General features: G+C 48.5%; 1 long non-coding RNA gene across 1 annotated transcript in view; it reads right to left on the bottom strand.

Annotated features, from left to right (window-relative positions):
* The window catches only part of LOC112990697 (uncharacterized), a 50,108-nt gene that overhangs the window by 10,089 nt on the left and 14,367 nt on the right, over nt 1–25,652 (bottom strand). Inside the window, exon 2 of the long non-coding RNA XR_003261116.2 lies at nt 23,283–23,463. This is a non-coding gene — a long non-coding RNA (uncharacterized LOC112990697). The remainder of the gene's footprint in view (nt 1–23,282; nt 23,464–25,652) is intronic.

The raw sequence follows: 25,652 nt of genomic DNA, 5'->3' as shown, positions 1-25,652 counted from the left end.
TCAAGCTATGAAGCAATCAAAAATAGGGGACAGCTTGACTAAAAAAGGACCCCAGTATATAACCTCCTTTCCTTTGTTTTCACTCAATCCAGATTTCCATCTTTTTTTCCCACTTATCAACTGCTCTGTTTCTTCCCATGTTGTTAGTAGCAGTGGTATGGTAATGCATGGAGGCTGCAATTTGTACTGAGCCTCTGGTTTGCGAGGTGCTGTAAAAATGCTCAGCAAGAGAAAAAATTTCCTCCAGACTTTTTCCAAGCTGAAGGGACAGAAGAAAGGAATATCACCTCTAGCTAACAAGGGCGCACCCACCCGGAGGTTCCACTCCCAAGGCCCAGGGAGTGAACCCATACCCCTCTCTATCTCTCTCCAAAGTCTTCTCCAAATAGCCATAGTATGCAATTAATATGGCAGTCCTTCCTCATTCCTCACAATAGCCCTTATTCCTTCCCCCACACTGTTCTTTGCTTCTCTTCCAGTCCTTAGTCACCCTTGCATATGCCATATTTTATTTATTCCTTACTACTCCTCTTAATCTGCATAGGCCAAACCCTAAGATTTGTAGTCACCCTGACTCATTTCCTACCCAGGAAGAGCAATGATTTAAATCCGTGGGGAAGCCTGTGATGTCAGTCTGGACAGATAGTGGTAATGCACAGGGACACCCTCATGATTATTCCTTATTCTCTTCTCACTCATTCAGGTCTCTGTTTAGTAACATACTTAACATACACCCAAATGTAAACCTATGCACAGTCCCATTCAGCTTCTCAATTGCTTTTTTCTGCAACATCTGTGTTGATGGTTCCCACATCTTCCAAACACAACAGATTCTCCTTCTGTGCCTCCTCTTCCTAGCCTCTTTGTTACTCACCCACCGACATCCTTTCTCTCGCTCTGAAAATTTAGACTCTTCCTTTTTTTCCTTTTGCTTGTTTGGATTTTGTGTGTGTGTGTATTTTCACTGCTGCCCAAGGACTCCAGCTTGTAATTTCAGCTCCCTTTTCCCAAGATCATTATGTTGAATAAAACAGTGACTGCCCCCTCTGCTCTCCAATATTCTCAAATACCAAATAAGCCATTAAGGAGTAAAGCCATTGGCTAGGGCTGCTGCCTGTAATACCAAAACAGAGCTGGCAGTAATATTTACAGGCTACTTCTTCTGAAAGCTCCAGGGATGGCTTGTGGCCAAAACCACCCCCTCTTTTTTTTTTTAATGATGCCTTCCTATGACTCAGTCTGGTCCATAAGTCAAAGTGAGATTTTTTTTTAACCATCCTCCCTTTAAGCAATGAGAACAGGAGCCTAAGAACAGAATGCTGTAGCATCACGGACAGGGCAAGTTACGTCATGGATAATGCAACTTGGGGTGTCCTTGGTAGCTTAAAAAGAAGCAGAACAAAAGGCACATGTCCTCCTTCCAGAGAAATGAGCTTTGGCAGAGCTAAACTGGCAATTGCCTGGGTCTTTTAAACTTGGTTTTATCTGTAAGCAAAGCAAGAAACATGCGGGAAGCAGAGACACCATGACCTCAGGGACTCATGACTTCCCGGGCTCAGCAAGGAGCTATCATGCCCTTTACTATCCACAGTTGTACCGAAGCAGAGTCTTGAATAAAGGGGACGATATAGGGGGAAGCGTGACAGCTGTTTCAGAGTGGAACTGTGGTGTACCGACCCAGTCTGCCCACACACCCTTACCTCTGTCTCTAGCTATACAGTCTGCAGCAACAAACAGCCATTCAGATGGTTGATAAATGAGCAGTTCAGCTGGTGACCACTTAATTTGCTCCTTCCCTTCTTTGTCTGCTGGTGGTAGGGAAAAATGCATGTTTGGAAATTGGCAGTGTTGTATATAGCATTACCAGGCTGGAGTTATACTAACTGCTACAGAAAAAGCAGGAGACCGGGGGGGGGGGGGGGGGGGAGGAGAAAGTGAGAGAAACAAGACAGTATTGTATCCAAGGCTAGATATTATGATGATGGGGACATTAAGAACATGATAGATAGATAGGAAAGGAAGGCAAACAGACAGAGGCAGACACAGTGAAAGAGACAGAGATGAAGGAGGAAGGGAAAAGGAAGAGGGAGAGCCAGAATTAATTTAGGAGGAATATACTGAAAACACAATCTTCTCAATAGAAAAAAAAAAGGAGAGAATTAAACAAACAGCAACAGGAAACTAGGAAAGAATAACTTTTTTTTTATGAGCTTGTTAACATTTGTGAAGTTAAGTAACCCTAAATTTATGCCATTAATTTGCATGTATTATGGATTTTTTTCTCTGCTGCCAGTTTATAGTCTCTGTGAAATCTTTAAAAAGTGGCGTTTTTCCTCCTTTTCCCTTCACTTGTGTTAATTAAAGCTTGTGATATATATATTTTTACACTGCCGCTGTGCTCTAGCATTTAATCATCAAATGTCCCCTTTGCATTTTCTATGGGCTGTTCCTGATTCTTCTCCTCCCCTCCACAGCAACGTGAGGACACCTACAGGTCCACCCATCCACACTGATCCATAAGCATGCTTAGAGGCAGGCTGGGCTCCTACCAACCATCTCTCTACGAAACAAGGCAGCTGTCACAATAGGGAGACATGGGGAGGATCTTTAGCCACTGAAGAGTTAACAGCTCCCATCCATGGGGGAGATGTGGCATTGCCATGCTGAAGCACACAGTATTCACACATTAGCAATTGCTGGGGAGCCTTAAAATCGGATTCTCAGGGGAAATCCAGCCAAAGAACACATTGAGATTCCTAATGAAGGTACTCACGGCCAGAGCTGGGGGAGGTGTAAGTGATGGATGCAGTATAATCACCTGCTGGCAAAACAGGGGGAGGCAGGACATTCTCCAGGACTTTAATAGTACCTAGAAATCTCCAGAACTAGGATGTACATCAAAAGAGCTGCTGTAGGAAATGCAAGCCTGTCTTTTCCCCTCCTTCCTGGGGACTGCCCCACATCACAGGGACAGCAGTCCTTGCTCTCCTCCCAAGGACTGTTCTTTCTGGGCAGACAGATCTCTCTCCTAAGCACGTAGCTGACTTTGGAAGTGCCCAAGGCCAGCACAAAGTGTAACTGGTGGAGGCCTTTGGCAGCTGTCCCAGAGAGCATATTTCTGAGCTCAGCTGGACAGGAGTCTTGGTCCTGACCTAAATGTGCTTTGATTGCTTTGCTCCTCTTTAAGGCTCTGTATCTCCCAGCTGTAAGCAGAGTTTGTTGAAGCAAGAAGCAGGTTGTTAAGCCTGGTTTGGATGCTGTCTGGTCTCCAGTGGAGCTGATGGGCCTCATGTTGCTAACAGCCAGCTAAGCTGAGACCATGAACACTGGACATCGATTCAGACCTAAACACCCTCCATGGGAGACACAGAATCCAGGGCAGGGAATATGGGTGAGTGCTGGTCACAGCAAAGATGGTGTTCCGTTGCTCCCTTGTGATCTCCTTGGGGCGGTAGGAGACATATGACAGGACTCTCCGCTGAATTGAAGTTGGGAAGGAGAGTTAGGGGAGACCAAGCAGGCTTTCTACACTGTCACTATTATTTTGCCATATGAGGGTGTTGAGTGCTGGAAAGGATATTTTGATTTACTCCTTGGTTCACCATTGCCATGGCAACAGGAGAAATACAGGCCAAACCAGGCTGCATCTGTAATGGAGTGGTAATAGGGAGTTTGGGTTCCTGTGTGTGTGTTTGGCTGTTTGAAAGAGCCACATGGTAAAAGAGCACTGTCGTGATGAAAACGGAGTGGGGCCTGAATTGTACCCAGATATACCCTCCCCTCCTGCAACACCAAAACAGTCATGCATGCACTCACATTTACAGCACACAGCCTGAGGAACACCAGCACATACTCATGCAGTTTTCTCCTACCACACAGATACACATCTGGGGTTGGGGGGGTCCCATAGCCACTCTCCCACAAACATGGACTACTCTTTATTTTGTAGGTACAAAGCCCCTGCGCACCACGCTCTGAAGCACAACTGAGAGGCTGGAGTCCACCGGCTAGTGTCAGCAAGAGGCTCTCCTCTGCAATGAGGTCCACAGATCCCAGTTAATCATGATGCCGAGGGTTCAGAAACATTTCACTGGCTGCTGGGCAAATACTCTTCTCTGCACATACTCTTCCAGCACATCATTTTGATTAGCTTTTCCACCCAAGATGATCAACAAAATCTCTGCCCTGTCTCAGCAGTCATGTCTGCAGCCAGGAGAGATGACCTCCATTCCCCATTGCAGAGTGAGCCCTCAGGTAAAATAAAATGGCACACTGCAGATACCATCCTCTGACTGAAACACCACCATCTTATGGGTCTGCCAGAACAATTACCACTCCAGAAGGGAGGCTGTAGAGCAGTGTTAGGTACTGCCTCCTTCCCTCCCTCCCCTCCAGCCTGCTGGGGCTTGAATGCTCTCAACGTAAACTGGCATTGGGGAAGAACTCAGCCTCTAATAGGTCCAGATACCACCACTCAGATACCACCTCAGGGTCAAGTGGAAGGAGGGAGATGATTTTTCTGTTGCCCCTCATGGCCTCTGAGCTGCTCCTTGGAGAGCTGAGAGAACAGAATAGCCTATAAGCAAGGCAAAGTGGCTATTCAGTTGCGTCTTGACCTGTTCCTCCTTATCCCACCTTCCACTCATCATGACATGGTGAGCCTAACATGAGCACAGGAGAGAAATGTTTCACACAGTTCTGATGGCACAGCAAAACCAGATTTGGCTTCCTGGGCATACAGCCATTGGTGTTCCTGGAAATCAGACTCCTGATCAGCTTTGGGAGTTCCGTGTCACCATTTGCAATGGAGAGGCAAAGTCCCTGAGGAGACACACGAAATTTCCTCAGCCTGGCAGTGCAAGAACCTGTGCAGTGGGGTGCCTTTATGGGAGCAGTGCACACAGGGTCTAAGACACTGCCAACAGAAGAGATGGCTCTAAAAGGGGTGGTGATGCCCATAATCTGTTGGCTACTGTTGCTGGTAGTGGCTTGAAGGAGCTTGAGGTAAAAAGCGGGGAGAAAAAAGGGGTTGGGGTGAGCTGGGAGGGAAGGGGTGATGGCAATGAAAGGCACTCTAGACATGAAAAGTATTCTGCACAACATTGTGCTCAGTCCCAAAGAGGACAAGACAGCCCCAGGGTATGTGTGGTGTCTGCATGTGCACTACAGGAATGCTGCAAGTCTGATGAGTCCCTGACCACTCCAGGCCCTGAGCATGCAGGGTATAGATTCTCTCCCTTTGACTCCTGGCTGCCTTTCCTCCCATCATTCCTGAGACTCCATCTGGCTGTCTTATTTTTACACACATACACAAAAAATAGGAGAAAATAAACACTTAATTTCTAACCTAATCAGCCCTTCTCTCACTAATTAGCACCCTCTGAGCACAGGCACAGGCTGTGTGAGATACTCTGGGACTGATAATGACCCCCAACCTGCAATTGCATATGCTGATGGGTCAGGAGAGCCAAAGGCAAGCCAGGGGGAGGCATGGAGCAGAGTAGCCTTTGACACTTGTTTTTTCCCTCAAATCTGGGATGCTGGAAAGGGGATGTCTCTTTTTGGCTGGATCCTTTGTGTGTGTGTGTTTTTCTGTGCATGTGTTTTTCTGTGAGAATGTGCGTGTGTGTGTGTGTGTGTGTGTATATCTGTCAAGAAGGGGGGAAGCTAGAAAGGTTTGGAGGGAGGAGACGGGAACAAAATTCTGGCACTGAGCCCAACCTTGAAACACATGCCAATTGGTGCCTCTTGCTGGTGGTAATGAAGGGCTCCGTTCAGGACACGCGGGACACTAATTAAGGGGTTTCAAAGGCAGCTTTCTGCATAGTGCTCTCTAAAGGGGGGCTGAGGGGAGGAAGGAACACAAGAGGGGGGTGTTTTCCACTCAATGGAAGACTTCTGGCTCCTAGTGGTGCTGGGGAAGGCACTCTCTCCCTCTCTCTCCCTGTTTCCCATGGCAACTCCTACCCATGAGAGCTAAGAAGGTGCAAGCATCTGGCAGCTCCAGGCAAGCCCTCAACTACTAGCAGGCAAGGCAGGCTCTGGTACCAAGCGCGTGCTGCCCTGGTGAGGGTGAAAAGCTCCCATTGGGAAAGGAGGGACACCATCCTGAAAAGGAGCAAAGGAGGACACAAAGCAAGGAAGAAAGTGAGAAAAATAGAGAAAGAGCTGGAAGGGGAGAGGCAGGGGCTCAGTGTGACTGGCAGGATCACACACTGATCCCTTGGAAAGGAAGCGCCTATAGGAACAGGAGTTGCCCTTACTCTGCAGGGATTTGCAGGACAAAAGGCTTAGGATCCCCACAGATCAAAACACTATGGCTGAGTGTTGTCAGCTGTATCACATGGGATTATTTTTCGTCACAGACTGAATGCTGCAATGAATGATGGAGAGGACTGCTTGATATGCCTCCCAATGTATCAGTCTGGACATGGGGCTCTGGGCTTAGTTGGGCACCAATGAAAAACAAGCACTATGCAGGGACCTGAAGAGCTGTAGCCCACTTCCAGGGCTTCACAGACCTCATCCCTACAACCTCTAAGGCTCTCAGATTTACTCATAGCTGTAGCGTTCCTGTGCTGGAGGGAGGGAGTCAAGTGGCAGAATAGGTTATGTGACTCAGATACAGCCACATAAGACAGTCTCAGCTCAGCAGTCCTGCTCCCTACCTGGTACCTTAATCATATGCCTGTCCACACTCCCTGCTTCGGGAATAAGCATTAAACAGTAGCTGTAGTGGAAAGCAAGCCTGTTCTAAGATTGATTAAACGGGGACAGAGTGTGGGAGGAAAGAGAAGAATAAATTGGCAGGGGGAGCAACAGAGAGTTAGTGAGAGAAAGGAAGAAAGAATGAGTGAAAAAGATGATGAGGAAGAGAAAAGAGAGAGAGTAGAGAGGCACCTATGGATTACATTCACTGGGACACACATCAAGCACAGAACAATAGTGAGGGAAAGAAGAAAGAGATGATATAAGCACATGAGAAAGAGGAAGATGTGAAAAAGAATCACAGAGCAACAGCAGCAGAGAACTTGAAGAACAGGCACTGCTTTGCTGATCCTGTATGGCGGCATGCTCTCCGCCATCACTCACCACTGCAGAGAGGAACCTGCAAGGTGCCAGAGTGCCCGACAGCTCCCCTTGGCTTCAAAGGAAGCTGCATGCTCTACACCAGGCTGTCTCGCACCATGTGTGGCTGAAACTGGACACAACTGTCCTGGAGCCAGGATCAGTCCTGTCAGGGTGAGCAATGGGTACGTAATATTTAACTAAGGTGAAGCTAGAGGCAAGGTAGATGCGCTCACCTTTCAATAGTCCTCTAATGCTACTCCACAGTTCTCAAGGCCTGTAGGGGTTTTTTGACCTTTCTGCCCTCTCCTGTTCAGTACCCTCCTATGCACCAAACAAAATTTAACCCTTCATTCCAAATGACCTGCTCCATGTCTCAGGTGTCCAGTGCCACTCAGCCAAAAGCACAACTGCCAGCTGCCCACAGTGTGTACTCCGGAGACAAAGAGGAAGGAAATTCACTCTAGGAGAAGCACCTGGGGTAAGACTGCCAGAGGTGTGGCTTGGGCCAGAGGCAGTCTGGGGCAAGGAGAGCAATATAAGGTAGTTCTTTGAATCAGCTTTTGGCCAAAATACTTCAAGTGCATATCCAGCAACTCCCCATCTACCTATTTAGTACTTCCAAACTACAGATCTCACTGCCCAACCCAAATGATTTCTGAGAAGTGGTCTGATTCCTGGACAGACAAAAGCAAAAGGATTAGGATGCAGAAACACATTATAGTGCCAATGTTCCTCAGCCCCAGAGCAGGTCATGCAGCTGGCTGGGCTGAGAAACATTGTGGGGTCTGTCAGGATCTGCTGGGGAAAGATTAACCTCAAGGAGGTGTAGATGCAGTCTGGGATGTAAACACAAAACACAGCCTTGGAGGGGCTCAGTTCCATCAGTGATTCTTGTCTCGTGCATATATAGCAGCCACAGGACAGTCCAGATGGGTCCAGTGGACTCATGTGCCCTGCTGCCTTCCAACCACCAAACACTTCACAAACTTTAGTAAGAGAGCCACAGAAAGTATGAGTCGAGTGCAGGAACACGGCTGATCATCAACCTTTTCTGACCATGAGGGAAACAATAGCCAGAATTTTCAGGTTCATGGGAAGATATTAGCCTTAGTTTCTGTGGAGAGAAGAAACGCGGACCTTCTCCAGGCTCTCTTTTCCTCTCCCAGGTCTTCCTTCTTCCCTCCATCCCTCTAACCTGTGCGATCCATATTGGATGCTATGCCAAAGATAGGTGAGCAGGCAACTAGTGAATCACTTATTAAGTTTGAACTGATTATTAAAAAAAAAAAATCAAAAGAGAAGGAGAGAGAATCAAAGCTGGGATTACAGGCTTAGCAAGCATGAGTGCATATTCAGCCTACACTGTTCTCTTTGTGACTCTGTCACACCGGTAGACTGTTAAGAGAGTTATACCATTACTAACATGACAGCATTGTCCTACCCAGCCTGGATTAGAAATCCCAGTGGCTGTATTGAGGGGAAAAGTCCCTTGGCAATGGCAGGCACTTGGCCTCACAATGCTTTCCACTCACAGCACGTTGGCCAGGCAGGGAGAAGTATTCAATTATCAGACAGGCTCTGCCTTTTCCTAGGCCAGTTTCCTCTTATTGTCTGACTGCTTTCTCCCTGGCCAGTGATGCTTGAGAAGTCTGTCATGCAAGAAAAACTCAAGACGGTCAGGGCAATTCCTGAATCAGGCAGACTTCTTACAGCTCCCCCCTCCTCCTCCAGAGTACACGGCCTTCTCCAGGTACCAATATGCTGTTCAGTCAGCAGGCAGTGAATATCTCCTTCATAAATACAGGATCTCTAACAACTGCCTGGAAAACTGGATCTCCCGTTCCCTGCTGGGCTGGGAGCTTCAGCCAACTGCAACTCCTCAGCACTTCTCTGGTCTTAAATCATCCTACCATCACAGGGTTGAGCTTGATTGCTCTCTCCCTCATTCTTTTCATTTATTAAGCACAACCGCTCCGTTTTTTAAACACATTAAAGACATGTTACCCTAAGATAGTGTTTCCCAAACATCTCTTGTCCTTTGTTTTAAGGAACCTCCCTACAAACACCACTGAAAACATCATGGCAATCAGAACGTCAGCCACACTCTCACCCACTCATACACATGTGATGTCCCTGGGGACCATGATCCCTTACTGGGCCAGTGCTGTTATGGTGTGCCTGTGAGCTGGCACGATTGACAGAAAAGGCAGGTCACAACAATAGATGTGTCATCCCAGACACGATGCAGAATAAGGAAGAGGCATTGAGTAACATGCTCTCTTACTGGCCTGGCAGTAGCCAGCATCTCTGCTGATGTATCCACCAAGGACTTGGGGGACCAGCCTTGATATCACTGAGGGAAAATAAAATGGATGCTGTGTCAATTGGCAGGGTCAGTCCAGTCCCTACATCCCCAGAGAAGGAAGGAGGAGAAGGACAAGGAGTGAGAGAGGCAGTGAGCTGAAAGGAGGAGAGAATTGGGTAGGCAGTGCCTGGAGGGTAAGGGTCAGGACCAAGGGCAGCAGAAGGAGCTGCCTAGGACAGCTGCTCATGCAGATGGTCTCCAGTCTGCAGTCTTCAGATCCTGCCTCAGCTCCAGCCCTGTGGCTGGTGCCCGTGGTCTCGCCTCCCACATCCCTGTTCTGCAACCAGTAAAGCCACTGGTGGGGCTGGCTCTGTACCACTGCAGGAACCGGGGCAGGGACTGCTCCCTGTTCCCTGTACTTCAGTGCTACCTCCTCTGTCCCATCCCCAAAGAGGTCCAATGAATAAACACACTTTTCCTATTCAGAGCTGCCCCCGGGCTAGGTTGCAATGCTTTATGGCCCAGATCTTAACCTATTTGCATTTTGTATTTTTACTTCAACTGCTGTTTGTTTCGAGGCATTTAGGATGCCTGATGCTTTTCAAAGCACTGTTTATTTTAATCCACTCTAATTTATTAATACATTGGTTGGCCTCAAAATGCTCAGGAAAGAAGAGTAAGGAAGTTGTACCCAATGCTTTGAATAAAGTATCAAACTGTCATATGATCACATCAAAGCAACATCAAATAGTTCACTTTTTTGGCTACACATCATGATACAGCCTCATGGATCCTCCAGCTCAGTGTCAGGTTTCTTCATACATGTCATCCTGCAACATGACCAGCCTCACCAGCTCCAAGGATGAAGCAAAAAATAGCAATGCCCAGAGGCAGCTCCCCATGAAAAGTCTGCCCCTTCTCATCCTTGCGTGTGTTGTGAGAACATAACATGCCACCACAGTGCAGATAATACTGGCATCCATGTGGATTTGCAGGCAGTATCATTTTCTTCCCATCAATCAAAGGTGCATTTGGCCTCCACCCTCCACTAAACTCTCTTCAGCCCAGTGCTCTGTGGTGAGGCTATACTTTCATGTGCAAGGCACTCCCTGAAAAACCAGTGAGCACAAGCACTGCTAATCATGCAAGTGAGAGTGTTTGGAGTCTCTGCTAGTCTCAACATCAAAATGCCAGATTTCCTCAGCACCAGAAAGCAAATGACAGGCCATGACAATCTTAGGGGCTGCCCTCAGATAACTTTTCCTGTCTCCACAAAAAGTGGTGAGGGTCCCATCGTGTGTCGATGAACCTGTCCTCATCTCAATCAAAGCCTGAAGACCATGGTGTCTTTTGCAGCTGGCATGTTCATGAGGTCCTTACAGCTGGCAAGCCCACATGCTATTAGTGGTCCCACTGGGCTCAAGAATCCCTTTCTCCCATCTCATGCCCGTTAGCCAAGCCTACAACAGCACAAATTAACTTACCCATTGCTACTGCAACAGCCCTGACAGTTGCCATGTCAGCAGTGAACATACTCGCCACAAACTAGCACTTGCCAGGGACATGCTACTAACAGAAAGTAGAAGCTACTATCTTCTGTACTGGCAAGGCTTCCTGCACTTGTACATCTTGTGCTGAAGGACTGAGGTGATTCCACAAACAGCTCTGTGAAAGCAAGCTAAAGTTGCTGCTGGTTGTCATGATGAGTTAGTTGTGTGAGCTGTGCCCGAGAAGCATTGTTGTGCCTGGAAATACACAATGACTACTGTTTACAGGGGGTGAACACATCCTGCCTGCATGAGCTTATTTCAACAGCCAGCACTTCTGTCTTGCAAGAGTGGGGGCACCTGCACCAATATTCTCTAGGCACTGGTGAATAGACACACAGACAGAGGTGTATCAAGGAAGATGATGGTGGGATAGAAACTCTTTCACCCAGGCACTCAGGAAGGACACAGCTTTTTTCAGTGCCTGTTGCAAAGCCATTTCCAGAGTGGCTCCAACAACAAAGGCATTAAGAATTGAAGACATTGGGACTAGCCCCAGTTCTGTCAGTGCAGATACAGACTCTGCAGAAGTGTGTTGCCAGCTTACTGTGTACTCATCCAAAGGTAGGAGTCTGCATGTCCAGGAACTCAGATGCAATATGCTTTGCAGGACAAGTATATCCTCAGCAGTGCCAGGCCAGGTGTCTTTCTGGGGTAAGTAGTCTTGGCAATAGATTTACCCCCTTCCCCACTGCAGACTGGGCCTGCACCTCCAGGGATAGCCCCAGTTCCTGCCCACCAATCACTGTTGAGACCTCACTGCTTGTTGCCTTCTCTACAATCACCATATTACTATTTTTGCTTCTAATTCCTGTCCTTTCTTTTAAAAAGCCCCTCTTCTATCCAAGCTGCATTTCCTGGCTAATGAGCCGGATTCTCCACACTCAAGGAAAAGGGATGTCTGCTGCAATGCCCACTTGCTCCCTGCTGCTTCACCAAGTGTCAGCCTGCCAGCAGTGTTTCCCTTCTCCCCACCTTCCCTTTCTGACCCACTGCACTCCCACTACATCCTGCCAGCACATGAGGTGTGGCCTGGGGAGAAGCTAAGACTGTTCACCCTTCTCATGTCCCTCCTTTCTCCTCCTCTGAGGACCCCCTGAAGCCATCTACCCACTCACTGAGAGGGACATCAGAGATATTGGGACTGCCCTGTCCCTGACACTCAATACCTGGTACTTTGTTTTGAGGGCCCTGTCAACTGTTCCAGCAGCCTTTCCTTCCCTCCCAACCTCCCAAAGCTAACGGGCAGTAACCCATGCTGTTTAGGAGGAACAGAGTCTGGCATGGATCCCAGCTCTCTGCTACATGTTGTGGACAGGGCATTATCTTCACCCTGCAAAGTGGAGGGCAACTCTATCTTTGGCATGGTGGTGGAGATGGTGCGTCCAAGCACTTAGGTGATAAAGTCAGGTCATTACAGGGGTTGAGGTTGTCCCTGGAGCACCTCAGAGGAGATGCTAGGCACTGACAGAGAAAGGTTTGCAAACTCAGCAGTGTGGCAGCTCCATAGCCCCTTCAGAGGGGAGCGGTCACTGACCCACAGGGGACAGGCTGCATTCACAGTGGTAGAAACCTATTCGCCCCACCAGAGGCAAGGTAGTCTGCTGTGTGGGATGTAGCTCCCCAGGGCATCTCAGTGCCAATGACTCAAAATCCTTCCTTCTCTCCCTCCCTGTCCCTCCTGAGCTCCCTGCCCTGGCAGGGCACTTGCTCTCTCTCCTGCTCATCTCTTCCGGGGAATGGAGCTCTCTGCATTAGCAAATCCTCCCTGATCTCCCAGCCATTTCTCCCAGGCTGCGGAGGAGATAAAGATCTTTGAAGTAGCATTTGAAGAAACTCCTTAGCTTGATGATGTCCCACTTAAGGAGCAAGCCAGGATAAATTAACCCTGAACTCTGCTTTCAACAGGATGCACCAATAGGTGATGAGGACTTTGGAGCGAAATAAGGTGAAAAGCAGACAAATCAGCTCTCAGAGCCTCTCTGAGAGGAACACTTCAAGCTCATGTATTTAAGGCCCAAACCCTTCTTGCTCTCCCTGTTGGTCTCTCTGTGGTTCTTCTTCTATCGCCTCTATCATCCCTTAGCAAGCAGTGCAGCCACTGCAGCCCAGTCCCAGCAGGGAAGCCCTAGAAAGATCAAGCCCTGCCGGAAAACCCCTTCCTTACCTAAGAGCACAAACAAGGTCCATCTGGCCTGGAATACTCTCTCCACCAGGGACCAACAGTGAGGCCTTGGAAAAAGGATCAGAACCTGGCAAATGTACAGGGATACCTTGCCAAGTTATTCTCCTAGTCTTTGGCAAGTTGAAGCCTGAGCATTTCCTGATGTATGTGGTCCCTATGAATTCACTAAGCTTCAACAAGTTCCTCTTTCGAGATCTTGCCCAATCTCCCCTTTAACTGCATTTTATAGCTGCATTTTATAGCTCCTTTCCAGGAACATTTCTGGTGGGAAGAAAGGGGGCTGTAAAAGGCCCATCCCTGTAGGAAGAGCATTCCAACCTAAATGGGGAGACCATGGCTGCATGTGCTCATGTCAAACGTATCCATACAAACTGGCTAGTGCAAACAGTCCATTATGAGAGCTCATGTGTGAAGTGATTCATAGTGGACCCAGCCTGTGAGCACGTGTGAGCAAACCCCACAGGGTGTGTGTGCGTGCGTGTGTGTGTGTGTGTGTGTGTGTGTGTGTGTTGTGTCACTGACAGAGTGCCTGTCCACTGAGGAACTTTCCATCTAAACCAGCTGACAGCTGCTCTCCTGAGTTTCCTGGACCAGTAATGTTTCCTCTTTTCTCATCTCCCTGATGTAAATCCATTCACAGCAAGTACCTAGAGACTTTTAATTCCATCGGCATTAAACTCACTAAAACCTCTATTACCAAAAGCTTTTAGGATTTTACACAGAATCTACAAGTCAGGTTAGTAACATGACAGAACCCCACTTCTCTAGAGTGTCTGAGAAATTAATTTGTGCTTTCTAAATGCCAGAATCACTGACCAGATGATCAAAGTATCCCCCTTCCTGTCTATAAGCTGCAGTTGCTGATACTACATGGCCCTTCCCAGGTCCTGAGCTGTCTTCTGAAACATCCATATCAGTGTGAGAAGAGCCCCAGCCCTTTAGCAGGCAAAAGCAGGTCATTTGCCACAGCAGAGCAGCGCCAGTGTTTCACAGATGCTGTATTAAGAATGGAAAGGGTCTGCCACAGTGGTCCCTTGCTGCACTTGTAGAGCAAAGGGCTAGCAAATGCATTACAACACTGAGGTTCTCCAGTGCCGTAACAAGACAAAAGGTAGTGTGATCTCATCTCAGTGCTGCACACAGCCAGGTACTGTAATCAAGCAGGGATTATCCAGCTATACCTCAGTGCAGGGGGTGGCTGGATGCCGAAATAAGTTGAAGATGGTTGTGGTGGAGGGGGAAAGACAGCTGTGAGTCAGTGAGCAATGTCTGTAAGTGCTATAATACTCCATAGTGGGTGCATTTATCCCTTGGCCCTGGAGGCTGATTGGCTGCTGTAACAGAGCAGAGAGATGCAATCATCTTCCAATCTCAGAGGTCTTTTTAGGTCCTATAATAGAGTTGTAGCAATCAAGTCATCTCTCAAGGCTTGAGGTTCCTGGTGTGCAGCAGAGGTGATGTCAGTGTCTCTCAGCCCCCACAGTCCCCAACTCCTGGATTCCAGGAAAGGTGGTGAAGACGTCACTTCAACTCCAGAGGTTTGCAGAGGCTGTGATGATGTCAGATTTGAAACACTGCCAAAGTGCCCTCTGGTGGTACCGGAGCTTTTATCCTCCAGGAAAGGTGTGATATTGACCTCCATGTTTCTCTGCACTGGGATGGGATCCTGGCTCCCTCCGCTCTATCCATATCAGCTGCAGTGGGAGTACCTCTAAGCTATTCACCAAAACAAATTAAGAATGCAAGAGAGCTTGGAAATCCAGCACGGGGCAGCATGCAAACATGATTCTCAGTGTTTATTTTCCTGGCTTAAAAATATTTCCCTGTGAAACCAGTCACTCCACCCACACCTCATGGCCTGCCCAGGAAGCAGACACACTTGCAAGAAGTCTGAGATTTGTGTGCACTACAAAATAGTTAGAGACCAAACTCTTTGAACAGGCTCGGTTAGCCAAGCTGTTAGTAGTTTCAGCACCCTGTATTGTGTATTCAGTAAAAAATCTCTAGGACTAGGACCATGCTCCTGGGCAGGGAGCTCTATAGATCAGGGAGGAGGTATTTACGGGCTCAGGTCCTCACATGAAGATGGGAGAAAATAATCAGATACAGTCTCAGGATGTTTCTATAGCCTCAGGGCTTCCTCTTTCTCCTTCTCCCTTCACCCCCAGCAGAACTTCACTTCCAGGCTCCAGCTTAGCCTGGCAAGTGGAAAGGTTGCAATACCTTATTATCCTGGCACTATGCTCCCAGCATCCATAGCTAAGATGGGAAGTGGAAGTATGGGCAGTCTCCCAGGAATGTCTGGGAATTTTCCAGCTCAGATACGTGATCTCATATAATTTCAAGAGTTCAGGTTGTTGTTGGGGTTTTTTAGTTTGGTTTGGTTTTCATTGTAACCAAACTCAGACTCAGAGGATGAAAATGCTGCCTCTTACTATTGACTTCAATAGGATTGTGCCAGTTAATGCCAGGAGGGAATCTGACCTGTGTCTTCTGAGCTTGAGGAGGCCCCTGAACATGTGTGATGCTAGGATGAGTCAGGACATGAACAGAAGTTCCCTGCTCATGTCTCAGCAGGTGTTATTAAGGTAAGGTGCACTGTGCAGAACAGCCATTCTGGATCAGGGAGAGGCCCATACTGACTCTCCTGGAGGCCATCACTGGAATTTTGGGGGGAAAGGTGGAAAAGTCTCAAAGCACACAGGTGAGGGACAACATGCTCCCATATTTGCTTTCTCACTAGTCTCTATGAGTTATGAGTTAATATAAGCTCCAAAGGCCAAGGTTCAGGCTCCAAAACAGGGCTTATCATTAGTTGAAGCTCATCTGTGTATTCTTGTCCCCCACAAAAATATGCAAGCCCATTATGAATCTTGCTAAATTCTTGGCCCTGACAATATCTCGTAACAAAGAGCTCCACAGCTCTTTGAGTCCAGCTATGTGTACCTAAATTCCATGTATTTTAATTTCATCATGCATCCCTTCACTCTTGTGTGATGAGGAAAGGGAGGACAGAATTACCCACAAGTGTCATGATTTCATTTCTGTCCAACAGCCCCGCTCAGTCAGCTACTTGTCTAATGCCTGCAACCTTTGACTCCTCCATCTCTTCACTCAGGTATTCACAAGCTTCACATCTTGCTTCAGAGCGCCTTGATTTCTTCAGCATCACTTCGGAAACATGCTGACCCCAGTTTGGTGTGCAATTCCCAATGAGGCTGCACCACAGGCATACCAAGAGCACCACAGCTCTTTCAGAGCAGTCTCTACTCACTGCCTCTGCAGCCAAACAGCTAGTTTTTTCCTTCAAGGGCAGGAGAACACTGGGCTGTTCCACTTCATTCAGGATCTTTGGGGGTGTCTAAAGAGTTGAAAATCTGCCCTGCAATACACATGACTTTGAACATATCAACATTGAGTTTCATCTGCCACAGAGCAGGGCAGTCATTTAACTCAGCTCTTTTTCCCTGGTATTCCTCACAACCCTTTCTGGCCACAGCTAACTTAATAACTTTGTATTGCAAATTTTCATACTGCATATCTCTCCTCCCACCTTTCCAAGTCATTAAACAATACACTACTAAATCACATGGGATTTAGAAAAGAACCTGGAGGCCACATTAATTTTTTGCCTTGATGAAACTTGACTGTTTAATACCTTCATTCTTTCAGTTTTCTACTCAGTTTTTGATCTATGTCGATATTTTGTCTCTCACTGACTACTTCGCTTCTTTAGTAGCTCTTGTGTAGGATCTTTCAAAAGCCTTTTGGAAGTCTAAGTACATTATATCAACTGGTTGTCCTTTATCCATTGCTTTATTGACACATTTAAAGAATTTTAAGAGATTAGCAAGAACAGTTTTCCTCTGCTGAACCCACACTAGCTGGGCCTTATCAGACCACAATCTTCCAGTTACCTTTAGCATCACTTTTTAATTAGCTTTCCCACCAATTTACCAGGTACAGATGCAAAGCTTCCTGATCTTTAATTCCCTGGAGCACCCCTGTAGCCTTTTTTTAAATATAGGTATAACAGTTGGTCTTTTCCAATTCTCCGACTTAGTAGTTTTTTTCACCAGTGATTGCATATTTTTGTTAGCAGCTCAATCACTTAAGTTCCTTCCAAAATCTCAGATTTAACCATCTGGACCTGATAACTTATTGTTCTGGGTGGGGGAGGGGAGTGGGTTCTTTTATGATTGGCTGTGTCCCAGCACTCATTATTCTGCCAGCATCGTTTCCAGCAGTACCTCATCTAAGCAGATATGGGAGAAGCAGCTCACTAACATTGTTGGTAGGGAAGACTGGTTTAAGAGAAATCATTCAGCTCCCCAGCAACATCCTAAAAATGGAGATACTGAGTCACTTTAAACACAGGAGGTGACTGGAATTGATCAGTGTGAGTTTTCTTGGATAACTTCCACCCTGTTCTGACCGACCAAGCTAGTTTTGCTCATTTGTTTGGGTCTCTTGCTGCATAGTGATTTCCATCTTGACCTCAAAAGATTCAGGGCAGGGATGGAGCTAGCTTGATTATATACAGCCTAAGGTGCAATAAAAGGAAAGTGACCTGAATGCTGGGGGATGCATGAACCTGGGAGGAGATGAAACCCTGCAAGGATGAAAGGAAGTAAATCAGAAGGTGAGCAGAACAATGCAGGGCTGTTAGCTCCACTGATTGCCTTTCGACTGTGAATCAGCCCCAAGACATGAAACACAATGGGAAATGCTGGGGAACTCAAATAAGTAGCCCCATTATATGAGTGTTTCTCTTTTTGTGCCAGCCTGGCTCTGGATCCTGGCTGGATTTAAAAGACATGGGAGTACGGATCAGGGCACAGCCTGATGGTCTTGATAAGCCACTGACCTCAAGCCATGTGACCTATTGGTCCTACAACATGGAGATGGGTTGCTCCTACAACAGGGATGGAGTTGCTCAAGATGGGTGAGAAATACCCACACATTTGTGTCACAGATACACCACCATGAACATGTGTCCAGCACAGTTGGGCATGCATGTGCACCTGCAACTTGTCTGCAAACCAACACTGGCAGTCCAGCTTCTGGAACTTCTTCCAACTGCCATATTCTCATCAAAAATCACACTTAGACCATCTGTAGGAAATCTGCTTTCACTGTCAGACCTGGTATACCGACCTTACCTGATACACCTACTCAGGTATATTTTGCAAGGCACTTACATAAAACCCCTCTTGCCTAATTATTGCTATTCAGTTCTTATGGGACACGTTGATGGGGGAACAGCAGAGACAGTTCAGCTGCCTGTGGCTCACTGAATTCATGCACTGCAGACACTGCCCATGTAAGGTAATGTGGCCATAAATATTTCTGGGCAGCAGTCTCAAGGCAAATCCCGTGTTCACATGTATCCTAGCAAGTCTGTGGCCCTCTAAGACTCCACTAACATCCCTCCAGTGCAGAGCAAGGCAATTCCCAGCAGTGCCAGGGAGCGCACTCAGCTCCCCCAGCTCCACAAGGCCAGGTCCAAGGGCTACAGCTGATGACATCTTTCCACTGGCTGTGTGGATCTGGGCCCCCTCAGCAGTGCTGACCCCAGCAGAGGCTGGCTGAACATCCCAGCCCGCTCATCACCATCTCCAAGGATGTGGAGGTACGGTTCTCCTTTGCACTTCAATAATCTGTTTGCTCTGCTACTGTATATTGGGAGCTCTCTGCTTTGACACAGTGAACAAGTCTGGCAGAGGAAGTGTTTCTCAGCCATGCTCCCCCTCCATCTCAGAGCAGAGGAACACACAAGGCAGCTCAGAGGCAGGAAGGGGAATCTCAGGCTGGGTATTCCCTGGATTAAGGAGGTGGCCGGGAGATGCGCTGTCCTCTGTGTAGAGCTGGGCTCTCTCTCTGCATGGGTTTTTGAGCCATAGCTGTGTCCAGTACAAAAGTGGTCAGGTAAAACTCTAGCACATAGTATGTGTATAACAGACTTCCACACTACGTTCTCCTCCTGATAAGGACCCCTCACCACAGTGACATGTTGCTCTCCTTCTGCCTCCCTCTCCTCCCCTCCCTTCCTTTGCTTCTTTTGTCCTTTTTCTCTCAGGTTTTCTCTCCTTCTTGGTGCCTCTGTTCCCTCCATACCCATATGTGCCTCACAATTCCCCTTCCCTTCCCTTCCTTCTGCCACACCTGCCTCCCCTGCCAACCTGCTTGCAGGTCCCCACCTCTTAGAAATGAGTCACGGCCCATGCCTGACAAAGCACAGCAGGCACCTCAGGGATGAGACAGGGAGGAGCACATGTGAGGAAGAGGCCTTCTCCATTCCTGAAGTTAGCCCAGCACAACTACCCAGTCTCTGTCCTGGCTCTACACACTAGGCACCACCACACTGTAGATGCCAGCAGGGGCTGGATGGCCCTGCTGGACGTCTGAAGCAGTGCAGACACCTGTGCAGCTGCTGCGTTACTGCACAAGGCCCAAGCCTGGCAGGAGGAGACACGGAGGCAGCATGCTCTTCCTAGCAAGGCTCTTTACTCCTCCTACTCTCCTCGTGCACGTGGGTCTGTCCTGCATGTACATCTTGGGGCTGTACTTGGCAGCCCAGCAGCACATGTGCAGTGGCTGAGAGGGGGAGGTAAGGTGAAGGCGGGGCTGAAGTCGGCCAGCCGTCCATCATAGCTTGTGCCAGGAACCCCCTTGCTCCTCTGAGATACATACACACTGCATGGCTCCTTGGGGAGGCCCAGCCAAGAAGCTTGCCCTCTGCTGCTGAATCCCCATGCTGTTTCCCAAGTAGCAGGCCACAAACTCCCTTTCTCATCTCAGAGACTGGAGTGAATCACTGCCTCAGTCCTGACATGCACCACCCCAGCCATTAGAGATTTGCTTCCTGCACCCAACCCCCATGAAGGCCAGTAGGCAGCCATGCAAGCGTAGAGTCCACAGGCTACATCCCCCTCTCCCCACAGCATTCCTCTGTGCAGCATGAAGCACCATGCAAACTGTAAACCAGCCCTCTCTTCCCCATCCACATCCTCTCCCCCAGTGTTAGTGACTACAGCCTGCTCCACTTAAACGTAGGGGAAACTGAGACACAGTATGATGATGGGTCAGAGGCCTCCCCGGGATTAGAGTTCAGGAATCTTTAGCCACAAGTTTTGTAGGTGGTAATATCTATTGACTTTACCCCAGAAATTGGATCCCAAGCTCCTTGCCTCATCCTGCTGGGCTTAAAAGCTGGCTCCACACTGGTCAACACATGCTCCTTCTTATCACCAGAGGCTAGGATAGGATAACATCGACTCCCACCCACAGTGCAATCCAGTTTTCTGCTGACATGATCTCTGTGAGGAACAGCAGTGCCACTACAGGCCCCATGCACTGGCCACAGAGCTGTGGAGTAGTCAAGGTTGGAGAGCAGCATCATCCTGCCGAGAAAATGCTTCCCATCCTTTCCCCTCTGAGGGGGGCCTGACCTCCTCCAAACTAGTGTGATCATCTTTCATCCCCACACACACACTCTCCAGGGGAGTGTGAAGAGTGAGAGGTACAGCTCAAAAGTCCATGGAGGGAGCCAAGCAGAGATGGGGCCACCAGCCAGAGGACATGCTTTTCTTTCTAAGAGCTCCCTGAACCTAGTGTGGGGCTAGGAGAGATGGAGCTACAGAGAACTGGTTTTCTACCTCAGCAGGCAGCACTCCTTAGGGCATCCAGAAGACAGGGGCTGCTGTGACTCCTAAAAGGGGAGGGCAACTGCATGATGTGGGACAAGGCTTGCTCCCTGCTAAGACTGTAATTCAACCCTCTTTCAAACCAGCTTGCCTGAGAGGAGGGACTGAACCAGACTGGCTGTAGCATGCAATTGCATCTGTCAAATTAGCCAGAGCACACATGATACAGAGTTCATGCCAGATGTGGAAGGACAAACAACACTCGAGCCAGCATCAAGCTGGAGTGATGCAGACAGATAATACCCAATGCAACATAAACCTTGCCACTACAGAGTTAAGCCATCATTGTTCTCTAAACAAATTTGAACCAGCAGAGTGAGTTCATACTGGATCAACATTTTCTACCATGTAGCCACAGCAGTTTTGACCCAGTACCAAGCTTCCTAGAGTTGAATTTATTGTCTTGTCCACCTTGAGTCAGTGCCAAAGCCATGCTCGGAGAGGGCTGAGGGATTTAACTAGTGCCAAACGGTTTCAGAGGCTCCATCTGGGAGGAGCTCATTTCCTGCAAACCCCCATAACAAGACGGAGTGCCACTGCATGATCACATTCCTGCCCAGTCCCAGGCAAGAGGAACAGCAACACAGCAACGCTGAAGTCACTTCCCCACCCACAACACATATGTACACACACAAACACACATGCATGCCGAAGGGTGTGAACCATGGGGGAAAAGATCACTTCACAGTACTGTCAGCCAGCAAGACAATTCGGAAATGATCCCACCTGTGAAGAATGGCCTGTCCCTAGTCTTCCCCAGCCCTGCGCCTGCCCAGCACAGCACATCAAGGTGTCACAGGGGAAGGGAGATGCTGGAGAGGGGTTAAGGAAGGGGTGCTGCTGAAAAAGTAAAAAAACAGGGGATCAAAGTATCCCTGAAAGGTACAAGAAACAGCCAGCCCTGTTCTCGCTGGGCAGAAGTTGAAGGCAGCGGTTCAGGTGGATGGGGAGGTGCCTGGGCTGCTGGGGCTGCTGGGAAAAGGGGTACCAGGAGCTGCAGCCAGGGGAGAGCTCAGAACAGGCTCCCACTACAGCAGCTCAGAAATGGCAGGCATCCACAGGGCTCACTGGCATCACAGAGCCACACCAGGCATGACACAGGTGGGGGGGAGCAGCCCATTGCCACACCAGCATGACTGCCAGGGCTGCACTAGAGCACGGGCCCTGCAGGCCTGGAGACACACAGCAGCCCCCAAATCTCAGTCAGAAAACTGAGGCATCTGCCAGGGTCCATGCAGAGCCTGGCAAGCACAAATCCCCATCCTTCACTCCGAAACCCACTCCTATAAGGATGCCCTCTCCCCTTTTCCTCAGCAGGAGCTCAGTGTTTTAGCTCTTACTGTGAGAAAAGATGCCTCCAGGCATATCTGCACCCCTCGAGGGCCGACAGCACTACTGGGCCTGCCCAGGCACTGAGAGGAACAGCTGTTCTTCTGTGCCTTCCCTTCCCTTCCTCATGCAGCAGCAACTCCATCAGCACAAAAAAATGGCATGGAAACAGTGCAGCTGATGTTGCTGAGTTCCCTGCAGAGAAGCTGTGGAAAGGGGCACAAAGGGCAGCCCCAGGCAACGGGAGGCCTATTCAGGAGTTCCCATGAGGTTTGCGCCCCAAAATGGGTCAGGCTCGGCATAAGGGCCCTTCACTGCCTGTGCAGGGTACACAGCGTTCCCAGCTTATGAAACACACTGTCTCCAGCAGGAAAATATCTCTTATGGCCAGGCAGGGGCACCAAGGGACAGCACCCAGATAGGCAATGACAACGAGCATGCCCATCACCCAAAAGCTGTGCCAGGCTGGGCTGGCTGTTTAGAGAAAGTACCTAGCTAAGAAATGGAGGCCAGCACTCTCCTCAGGGAACTGGTATACCCAAAATATCCATGAACTAAAGAGGGAGGGGGAACCTTCCAGGGTGCCCCACTCCTGGGAGTATGATGCCCATTAGTGCTCTGCCGCAAGCTGCATCTCTGAGGGGGCCAGGCCACGTTTGCATAGCCCAGCCATTTTGCTGGTCAAACCAGTCGGCTGCTCCACTGTCTCTCAGCAACATTAACCCAGCTGCCCCTTTCCTCAGGAAAGGGCAGAAGAAGAGATCATAAGGGAAAGAGCAGACAGGCACATGTATGGGGGGGATCAGGAAGGAGAGGAACAATTTCAGGACTGCATGCAGCAAACCTGCAGCATTTCCTCCTGCTGCTTTGCAAGCAACCCCTCCCTGCACATCCATGCAGAGCTGCAAGGAAAAGGGGTTAGAGGGGAGGGAGCAGTTCTTCATTAAGGGGTATCTGATTAAAGCCTAGACTCCAGTCACGGCGTGGCAGAAAACCCTGCCTTTCCCTCCCTCGCACCTCAGGGGAACAAGTAGCACACACACACACACACACACACACACACACACACACACACACACACACACAGAGAGAGAGAGAGAGAGAGAGAGAGAGAGAGAGAGATGCCAAGCTTCGCTTACCTCGCAGTGCACGTACTCTGGGTGCCCAGATGTGTGGGAGGTAAATTCACGGCCCCACTCTCCTTTCAGAGTGCTGGAAAAGGCCTGTTTTCAGTCACATCAAGGAGCGGCCTGTACATAGGTGCTCCAGCTCACCACTCGATCGAAGCTGCCATGGATTCATTGCGAAAGACTTCGCCTTCTGTGAGGAGAGGAGAAAAGAGGAGGAAAAAAAAAACACCAGCTTAAGACTTGAAGGGTAGATTCACTTCTTTCTTAGGTTTCCAATGGCAACTGAATATACCACAGATGAAGATCCAGTGTGTGTGTATGTGTGTGTGAATGTGTGTATGTGGGAGGGACGGAGAGATGCACAGCTGCTGAGTCCATAGGCAGTGTGGAGTGTGAGCAAGTAAGGGTGTATCAGTTATTATGGGAAGAGACAAGTGGACATGGGCAGCAGAGCAAACAGACAGACTGATGGAAAGAGATTTAAAGCATGAAAAGAGGATGGCCTCTCAAGGGCCAAGCTGTCCCACTAGAGACAAAAGGATAGAGCACCTGGCCTGGTATGGGGCAAGCCAACTGTCTAATGGGGCCACATGGGGAGCAGCTGAAGTTTGCCTACACATGCAATCACACCCCCGTGCACGCACAACCTTGCAGTCTTGCTCACATCACCCAGACATGCCACCCTGCAAGCGCACTATCCACACTCAAACTGCTACACACATGCTATACACACACACACACACACACACACACTATAGCCTCTTCATACCCGTGCAGACTGACACACCACCTTGCATACATTGTCTAATCATTCAGAGTCCCTCCAAAGGGTGAGATGTTTGCTTCCCTTCTTAACATCCTTCATCTGTAAAGTTGCACAGCTGTATTAACATGCATATGTGATGGTTTCAGACAACCTTAACATAACCACATCAGCTACACCCAGCCTGTACCACCACTCATACAAGTAAACAGCAACTATATTTATATACAGCACAATTAACACCAACCACTTCACAAATACGTGCTGAATGTCTGAACATATCTACCATACACAAACACCTGACTGTCACACAAGTGTCACACAAATACCCACCATTTAATAAACCTACCTCCTTATCAGAGACCAGAAAAAATGCTATGTACACACACACACACACACAACCATCTATATCAGTGCAAACACGATGCACCAGTGTATCACAACACACACGTCAATAAGCAAACAAAAGCACATAAACCATCCTCACACACTTTTAAGAACATAAGTCAAGCAAGCACTGCTCCCTGCATATCACACACAAATATACTGTGTTTACAAATTGCCTACAGCATACAAACTGATAGCATCAGATACTGTTACCTACCTAATTCAACCCACACAGTGGCATACCATCCTTCTGGATCCTGAACACTAGCCCCAGCACCATCAAACACCAGCCATATTCTGTCACATGGAAAACACAAATACTCATCAACATCCAGCACAGGCAGAAAAACACAAACTACACATGAAACACAGACAAACGGCATCACTCACACAAAAATGATATCCTCGAAAGTTACAAAGCTGGAACTTGCTGTGGAGACAGCTGTATTGCTCTGTGTACCTGTGCATGCGTATGCATGCACACACACCACACTACCACGTAACTCTGCTTAAACTGCCTCTATCTCTGAGATGTTCCTTTTATGCACTTTCTCTAGTTCTTCCTATTTTACCATCTCCCAGCAAAGCCCATATATCTTTCCACTGACACATGTTGTAACTCTTGGGGGCAAAGCCTCTGGAGCAGAAAGCATGTAAAATGCATCCACACTTATCTTTTCTCCCTTCCTTCTTTCTTTTAATGTTTGATGTGTGCGATTTGCACACAGAGAAGAGTGCAAGGCTCCACCAGCCCAGAGTGCTCTGAAACTGGCTGGGAGCAACATCAGGGGACAAGATTGTAAAACCTGAATGTGATGAAGAAGTACATAAACCATATGGAAAGCAGAGATTCGACAAGGAAGGACACAACTTCAACCAGGTCAGAGGAGAGACAAGGAGATGAGTGGGGTGAGTAGGAAGGAGTGGCAGAAGGAGCACAGGCAGGCTGGACACCAGGGACAGCATGAAGGCCATTCTGTGAGGCTTGTTTAACAAGCTTGGTAATGTCATAGCATGAGCCCACGAGCGGATGGCAGAACATGATCAGGGTTCAGCATCAAGGCAAGTGTGCATCTGGAGAAAAGGAAATGCCCACCTGAGTGTGCTCCAGGGAAAAGATAAGTGAGGCTGCGTGGAGGGAGGGTATAAATGCCCCTGTGTGCCAGCAGGAAATGGGAGAAGCATGAGAAAGCATGGGCTTCTGCTGAGGGAAAAGCAGCTGGGTGCAG

The sequence above is a fragment of the Dromaius novaehollandiae genome, chromosome 1 (genome assembly GCF_036370855.1).
Source record: "Dromaius novaehollandiae isolate bDroNov1 chromosome 1, bDroNov1.hap1, whole genome shotgun sequence".
NCBI classification, from domain to species: domain Eukaryota; kingdom Metazoa; phylum Chordata; class Aves; order Casuariiformes; family Dromaiidae; genus Dromaius; species Dromaius novaehollandiae.
This window is presented reverse-complemented; position numbering and strand designations above follow the sequence as displayed.